The sequence below is a fragment of the Chiloscyllium punctatum genome, chromosome 12 (genome assembly GCF_047496795.1).
Source record: "Chiloscyllium punctatum isolate Juve2018m chromosome 12, sChiPun1.3, whole genome shotgun sequence".
In the NCBI taxonomy this organism is placed as follows: Eukaryota; Metazoa; Chordata; class Chondrichthyes; order Orectolobiformes; family Hemiscylliidae; genus Chiloscyllium; species Chiloscyllium punctatum.
In genome coordinates, this window is record NC_092750.1 from 96,469,531 (window position 1) to 96,477,935 (window position 8,405).

Consider the following 8,405-nt stretch of genomic DNA (forward strand, 5'->3'; position numbering starts at 1 on the left):
CTGCTGCAAAAACAAACCCCGAACTTCCAGCTGCCTGCCACTTTAACACACGAGCCTGTTCCCTGGCCAACATCTCTGTCTAACGCTTACTGCTGTGTTCCAGTAAAGCCTGAACATACCAAATTGCCCCGTTTTTCAAGGACTGCAATTTCCCCTCCCACGTAGTCAATACAATCGAATGTGTTTCCTCCACTTCCCGCACCTCTGTCTTTGAAATCCACACTTCCAACTGCAAGGATAGAACCCTCCCCAAATCCTTACCATCCACCCAGATAAAACACATCATCCTCTGCCATTTCCACCACCTACAATCAAACTCCACCACCAGATTCTTCAGGGGTTTGACAGGATAAATAGTGAGAGGATATTTCCCATCACGGAATCAAGGGTTCCGTTTCAGATTCATCAAGTTTAAGGCGACACCGACGCGGGTAAGGGGTTTCAGTAGCAATGGAGCTGGGGTGAGGCGACAAACAACGTTCAAGAGATTGGAATTCCTGATGTTTTTGATTGTGTAGATGTCTGATCAGAAGGTCAGCTTGGGGTCAGATATGAGAGGAATATTGTGAAGAGTGTAGTTCTACCTCAGACAGTTCCCAGTGAGAGGGAGGAGCTCAGCAATAAGGGAAAGGAATTTGTAAGGCAATGGGTTTAACCAGTACAATGTTTCATTGGAGGAAACTGCATCTAATCAAGTAGTGGGAATGTGGTAAGCAGTTTGATAACTGAGTAACATTGGAGTAATGGAGAGGGATGATGGGGAGGGAGAGCTGGGCATCGTCAGTGTACATGTGAAACCTAACACGGTGCTTTTGCACAATGACACTTCCTGGTATTGTATGTGAGATACAGGAGGGACCAAGGACACCAAATGCAAGAAATTCAGAAAGGAGTTGGAGAGTGGAGATGGAGCAGGATTTTGGAAGAGAAGGGCATAACCAGAAAAGACAGAACAAGGAACAATATCTGTGAATCGGTGAGGGGGACTGATAAGGAGGAGGAGGAAAGAGAGTTGGAAAGTCTGTAGTTTAGTTAGATTAGAGTAAAGGGTCAAGATGAGCTCTGATAAGGCTTGACATGAGATTGGACAAAGATGTAAGTTTAGGACAAAAACCAGGAACACTACGTGATGCACTTTGACTCAGTGGGTTAGTGGGAGGGAGGGAAGCAGCAGATCGGATTATCTCAGTCTTAGTGACAGAGAAACTACATGTGCTCCAAACTCTTGTTATTGGAGAGAATGTTGGAGGAGACAGGACGATGGACAGTGTTTCACAAAGAAACAAAACCTGGGTAAGTGATATTTGAAGTGAGTGAACAAACCTGATGTATTTAACTTTTATCCAGAATATTAAAACAAACGACTGAAGTCCTGGTTCGAATCCCATCTTGGCAGATGGTGGAGTCTGAATTCAAGAAAAAAATAACTGGAATTAGGAATTTCCTGATCTCCATGGAACCATTGTCAATGGCGAAAAAAGCCCTGCCAACCCGACAGTCGCCCAACAAGCTACTCACTGTATTAATCACTGCAAAGTCTCAACAAAGGAATGAAACTGGATAGACCGCTTGGTATCTATCAAGGCACCATTTAATACAACCACAGAATCAGCCCTCTCGATGGTGCAACGTCCTCCTCACTAACATCTGGATTTTGGGGCCAAAATGTGCAGAGCTGTCTCACAGACCAATCAAGGGATAGCCTGACATAGTCATACTCACAGAGTAACCCCTTACAGACAATGACCAGACACCACCATCACCATCCCTAGATAGAGTGTGGGGTGATGGAAAAGCACAACAGGTCAGGCAGCATCCGAGGAGAAGGAGAATCGACGTTTCGAGCCTAAGCCCTTCATCACCCTGATCTGCTGTGCTTTTCCAGCACCACACTCTCGACTCTGATCTCCAGCATCTGCAGTCTTCACTTTCTCCTAAAATCTCTGGATATGTCCTGTCCCACCGGCAGGACAGACCAGGCAGAGGTGGTGGCACAGTGGTGTACAGACAGGGAGGATTTGCCCTGGGAGTACTCAGCATTGACTCCGGTGACCAGGAAGTATCATGGCTCCTGCTGATTACCACGTACCGTCCTCCCTTGGAGGATGAATCACTTCTCCTTCATGTTCAACAACATTTGGAGGAAGCACTGAGGCAATAAAATGGCGTCAAATGTACTCTGGGTACAGGATTTCAATGTCCACAATCGAGACTAACTCTGCAACAGAATTACTGACTGAGCTGGTCAGGTCCTAAAGAATATAGCTGCTCAACTGAGTCTGCAGCGGGTGCTGAGGGAACCAACAATAGGGGAAAACATACTTGATCTCATTGTTATGAATTGACCAGCTGCAGATATATCTGTCCATGACAGTATTGGTAAGAGCGACCATCACACATTCCTTTTGGAGACAGAAGTCTTGCCTTAAAGTTGAGAAAAACCTCCATTGTGTTGAGTGACACTATCACCGTTCTAAACGGGATAGACTTTGAAGAGATGTAGGATCTCAAACTGGGTATCTCTGAGGCACTGTGGGACATCAACAGCAGCAGAACTGTACTCCAGCACAATCTATAATCTCATGGGTTTGTAAATCCCGCTCTCACCCATCACAATGTACAGTAAAGGAGGGCATGCCAAGAGCAGCACCAGGCATACCTAAAAATGAAGTGCCAACCTGGTGAATCTACCAAACAGGACTATCTGCATTTCAAACAGCATCAGCAGCAAGCAACAGAGCTAAGTGATCCTACATCCAATGGAACAAATCGGAGCTCTGCAGTTCTGCCATACCCAGTTGTGAACGGTGATGGACAATTAAACAACTCACTGGAGGAAGCATCACAGATATCTCCACCCTTACTGATGGAGGGGCCTCATACATCCATTCACCAGATAAGACGACAGCATTTGCAGCAATCTGCAGCCAGACGTGTCAAGTGGATGATCCATCTTAGCCTTCTCCAGTGGTTTCCAACATCACAGATGTGAGTTTTAAGCCAGTTCGATTCAGTTTGAATAACATCAAGAAATGGTTAAGTAGTGCAAAGGCTATGGGCCCTGCCAATATTCTGGCAATAATACTGATGGCTTGTGCTCCAGAACTTGCCACCCACCAAGCCAAGTACCCCTCCAGCACTGACATCGACCAACAATGTAGAACAGGGATGTTCAACACAAAAAACAAAGGGCAATCCAACCCAGACAATTTCTTTCTATCAGTCCATACTCGATCAGCAGTAAAGTGATGGAAGACGTCATCAACAGGGCTATCAACCAGCAGCTGAGCGGCACTCATTTTAGGCTCCACCAGGGCCACTCAGCTCCCAATTGTGATACTGCCCTGATTCACAACCTGACAACCAGCTGAATCCCAGAGGTGAGGAGAGTGTGATAGCTCAGTCCCAAGTCCAAGACCACTATTACTAGCTGACTCCACCCTCATCTCAGCTCATAAACTCTCATCTGCCTTGTATTATCTCCAGACTTCATTATCCAACCACACTCCTGGCCAGCTTCCCACATTCAACCTCCCTGTAATCGCAAGAAAACCTAAATCTCTGCTGCCCAAGTACTCCCTTGTACCAAAAATTGTTGATCAATAAAAAGGCTCCTATTCATAATCAACAACATAGAGCTACCGCGATGTACAGCATGGAAACAGACCCTTCAATCCAACCCATCCATGCCAACCAGATATCCCAATCTAGTCTCACCTGTCAGCACCCGGCCCACATCCTCCAATTTAAAATTCTCACCCTTGATTTAATTCCTAGCTCGCTGCATCACACACCCTTTGAGACCTCGACAACCCATTCTGTTCGAGACTCCCAACGATTTGTTAAATCATTATTTCACCTGTGTGGCTGTTTCTACAGTTGCTAAAGCAACAAGGTCTGAAATTCGCAGTCCAAACCTCACAGATCTGTTTTCCTCCTTTCAGACTTTCCTCAAAACCTGCTTATTTGGCAATGGTTTTGGTCACCTGACCTAATATCATCCTTCTCTGGCCTCATGTCTAAAGTTCCCAATAATATTTTTGTGAAATTATAAGCATGTTCTTGATTTGGACATTATCTTCAAATCATCACTGTTGCTGTAATGAATACTCTGTAATGTCTCTGACCCAACCACATTGTGGGAGCACCTTCACCACACAAACTGCAGCTGTACAAGAAAGCCAAACATCACCCTCTCCACAGGCAACAGGGCTTTGGCATTAATCACTGGTATCTGTGGAAGGAGGAACACAGTTGATGTTTCAGGGAGTGCAAAACAGATTACAGGGAATGAAAATGGTGCAGAATTTGATAGTCAGAAACGGAAGGAAAATACACGTGCTTATTGAAAAAAAGAATTCTTGACTGTCAAAGTTTTTCTAGAAAAAAATAATCTGATAATAGAGCAGCACATGGTCAGGGGCTGGGCAGCAGTGAAAAATTAACTTACAAGAATCTCTGATAAAGTAATAGTAAAATACTAAACAGACCAAAAATACACTTATTGTTCAAGACTGAGGAAGCTAGTTTTGACAAAGTGGCCATGAGGGAGCCCAGGGGTGAATCAGAGCAATATTAGCTGTTATGATCCCACAGTCATAGAGCTGTCTCGCACCGACACATACCCTTCGGTTTAACTCATCCATACCAACCAGATAGCCTAACCTAATCTATTCCCATTTGCCAACACTTGGCCCATATCCCTGTAAACGCTTCCTAATCATATCATGTATCTATTTAGAGGCCTTTAACATGTTTTAATTGTACCAGCCTTCACTACTTCCTCTGGCAGCTCATTCCACCCACTGCATTAAAGAGTTGGCCTTTAGGCCCCTTTGAAATTTTTCCCCGTTCACCCTAAAGCAATGCCCTCTACATCTGGACACCACTACCCGAGGAAAAACACCTTGTTCATTTACCCTATCCATGCCCCTCATGATTGTATAAACCTCCATAACATTACCGCTCAGCCTATGGTAGTCCGGAAAAACAGCCTCAGCCTTTCATGCCTCACCCTGTAGCACATCCTCCAAACCTCGCAACATCCTTGTAAATCTTTTTTTGAAACCTTTCAACTTTAACAGCACCCTTCTGATAGGAGGCAGGCCAGAGTTGCACACAATATTCCAAAGTGGCCTAACCAATGTCCTGTACAGCAACATGACCTCCCACATCCTATATTCGATGCTGTAACCAATAAAGGAAAATATACTGAACACCTCAGTGGGTGGCACGGTGGCAGAGTGGTTAGCACTGCTGCCTCACAGCGCCAGAGATCCGGGTTCAATTCCCGCCTCAGGCGACTGACTGTGTGGAGTTTGCACGTTCTCCCCGTGTCTGCGTGGGTTTCCTCCGGGTGCTCCGGCTTCCTCCCATAGTCCAAAGATGTGCAGGTTAGGTGAATTGGCTATGCTAAATTGCCCGTAGTGTTAGGTAAGGGGTAGATGTAGGGGTATGGGTGGGTTGCGCTTCGGCGGGGCGGTGTGGACTTGTTGGGCCGAAGGGCCTGTTTCCACACTGTAAGTAATCTAATCTAATCTAAAAACCTCCTTCACTATCCTATCCATGTGCAACTTGACTGGCAATGAACTATTGTTAGAAATGGGGAAAAGTGTTGTTTTTGCAGATATAGAAAAAGGGGTACAGCAAGAGAACTATTAACTCTATAAGTATTTAGGGAAGAGAATCTATAATTATGGTTAATTAAATACTAATTTTTGTGTGTAATTATTATAAGTTTCAAATAAGTTCAATGTTTAAAATAAAGTTCAAATCAGTTTTGTTTAAAACTTGTGTTTTCAGCAAAACGCTGACATAACCAAAATGCTTGAGCTATACAAGACAATGAAATATGCAGGGATGGAATGTGCCAGGAGAGTTGATACAAAATGTTGAACCAGATCATGATGTACCTATGGATAATGGTCAATGGACAAGTGAGAAGGAACATCAAGATAGCGGTTTAGCCTTGTGTCAGCACTTACAGAGGGGAAAGTTGCCAACTTGGAGAGAAGGGGGCAATAAGGGTGGAGCATAGCTAGGCATTAATAGAAATCAATAAAAAAAGATTGGGTAGTATAGGAGCCAGTCATAGTCGGTAGAGATGACCTCACGCAACTCAAAGATACAACTGGTGTAGTAATTTGAATTTTTCCTCACTTCAATTGTTCTGTACAACTGGAGTCAGATTCTTGCAAGATCGTAGAATAAATGGGTCTCGTTTCCAGTTTTGGTGGTCTCGTCTAAATTTTATTGATTTTGTTTTTAACACTATGAACCTGCAGTCCAAGGTCTCTTTGTTCTGCAAGATTCTCCAGGGCCTTGCCATTTAGTGTATAAGTCCTGCCCTGATTTGCTTTTCCAAAATGCAGCACCTCACATTTATCTAAATTAAACCCCATCTGATCAATATCCCATTGCACTCTGAGGTAACCTTCTTCCCTGTCCACAATACCTCCAATTTTGTATGACCTGCAAACTTATTTACTATACCTCCTATGTTGACATCCAAATCATTTAATTGAATGACGAAACAAATCCAGAAATAAACACCCATCTCTCTAGGTTTGAATATGCTCTGTGTAAATCCTGCCCTATGACTTTTACCAGAGAAACGCTGCCCCTTTGCCCCCTACAAAGATGGCGGCTCCGCACGTGTCCAGTGAATCGTTGCCCCGAATAAAGATGGCGGCGCTCACTCAGCCCTGAAGCTGCGCTGAGGCAATTCCCCGTTGACTGCAATCACGGGACTGGGACGTTCAAATTTGTGTTTTCCGACGTGCACAATTTGTTTATAAAACTTCGCCTCTCATAGGAACACAGTTTATTTCTTTCCTTACCGTATCCTTTCGCTCCATAACTTCCCGAGTATTCATTACATCGACTCTGCGCCGCGCGTAAGGGTGATCACGTGGTTTAGTCCAGTTCCGCCCATCATTCACTTTGATTGGTTGGAGGACCAACCGCCCAGCCAGGACCTCCAGCTCCGCCCACCGTCCTTCCATTGGTCCCGTGCTGACATCAATCACCCGGGGTCCCTTTGTTGGCAAGAGCATGCGCAGTGCATCCTGCTTGAGCTGATATGTTGGGTAATGTGATGGGAGAGTTTACTGAGGGGAACAATTGGAGAAAGTGAGGACTGCAGATGCTGGAGATCAGAGCTGAAAAAATGTGTTGCTGGAAAAGCGCAGCAGGTCAGGCAGCATCCAAGGAGCGGGAGAATCAACGTTTCGTGCATTTCCCCTCCCCCCACCTTATATCAGCCCCAACCATTTCCCCTGCACGCACCTTATCTCAGTCCCAACCCTCAGACTCAGCACCGCCTTCTTGACCTACAATCTTCTTGCTGACCTCTCCACGCCCACCCCCTCTCCAGCCTATCACACTCACCTTGACCTCCTTCCACCTATCGCACTCCCAATGCCCCTCCCCCAAGTACCTCCTCCCTACCCTTTATCTTAGCCTACTTGGCCCACCAGCCTCATTCCTGAAGAAGGGCTTATGCCCAAAACGTCGATTCTCCTGCTCCTTGGATGCTGCTTGACCTGCTGTGCTTTTGCAGCAACACACTTTTCTGCTCTGAAGGGAAGAATTCCCTTTGTGTGAGCTCTGCAGTAGATTTCCTTTATTCATGGAGGGAATTCCCTTCCTACTCATGTCTGTATCGCTGTGATTGATGAATCAATGCCATCTGAATCAGTACATAAACACCCCATTTTCACAACATCTGAGATCTTTAGCACATTGTATCATGCTCTTCTTTGGAGACAAAAAGCATGAAATGGAGGCTCAAGGAATCAGAGCATGAGTACGGCATTCATCCCCTTCAGCTTGTTTCCCCCATTCTGTCAGATCATGGCTGGGCCAACCCAGGCCTCAACACCTCTTTTATGCTTGATTCGCATGGCCCTCAACTGCTCAATGTTTCAAAAATGTATCTGCCCTCTTTTAAAATAATTTGAGATAGAATCTGACCTTAGTGGTGGGAAAGATGCTGCAGTCTATGATAAAGGATGAAATTACGGCAGATCTGGATAGTAGTAAAAGGATAGGACAGAGTCAGCATGGATTTATGAAGGGGAAATCATGCTTGACTAATCTTCTTGAATTTTTTGAGGATGTAACTCTGAAGATGGACGAGGGAGATCCAGTAGATGTAGTATACCTGGACTTTCAGAAAGCTTTTGATAAAGTCCCACATCGGAGGTTAGTGAGCAAAGTTAGGGTGCATGGTATTGGGGGCAAAGTACTAGACTGGATTGAAAATTGGTTGGCTGATAGGAAACAAGGGTACATAGAACATAGAACATAGAACAATACAGCACAGAACCGGCCCTTTGGCCCACCATGTTGTGCTGAACTTCTAACCTAGATTAAGCACCCATCCATGTACCTATCCAAATGCC

At 45.0% G+C, this 8,405-nt stretch overlaps 1 long non-coding RNA gene across 4 annotated transcripts in view; it reads right to left on the reverse strand.

Annotated features, from left to right (window-relative positions):
* Window positions 1-6,924, reverse strand: part of LOC140483966 (uncharacterized) — a 30,346-nt gene extending 23,422 nt beyond the window's left edge. For all 4 annotated transcript variants that reach the window (XR_011962108.1, XR_011962107.1, XR_011962110.1 and 1 more), the window contains exons 1-2: window positions 6,840-6,924; window positions 1,324-1,406 (exon numbers count right to left, since the gene is read on the reverse strand). This is a non-coding gene — a long non-coding RNA (uncharacterized lncRNA). The remainder of the gene's footprint in view (window positions 1-1,323; window positions 1,407-6,839) is intronic.
* Window positions 6,925-8,405: the final 1,481 nt, after the last annotated feature.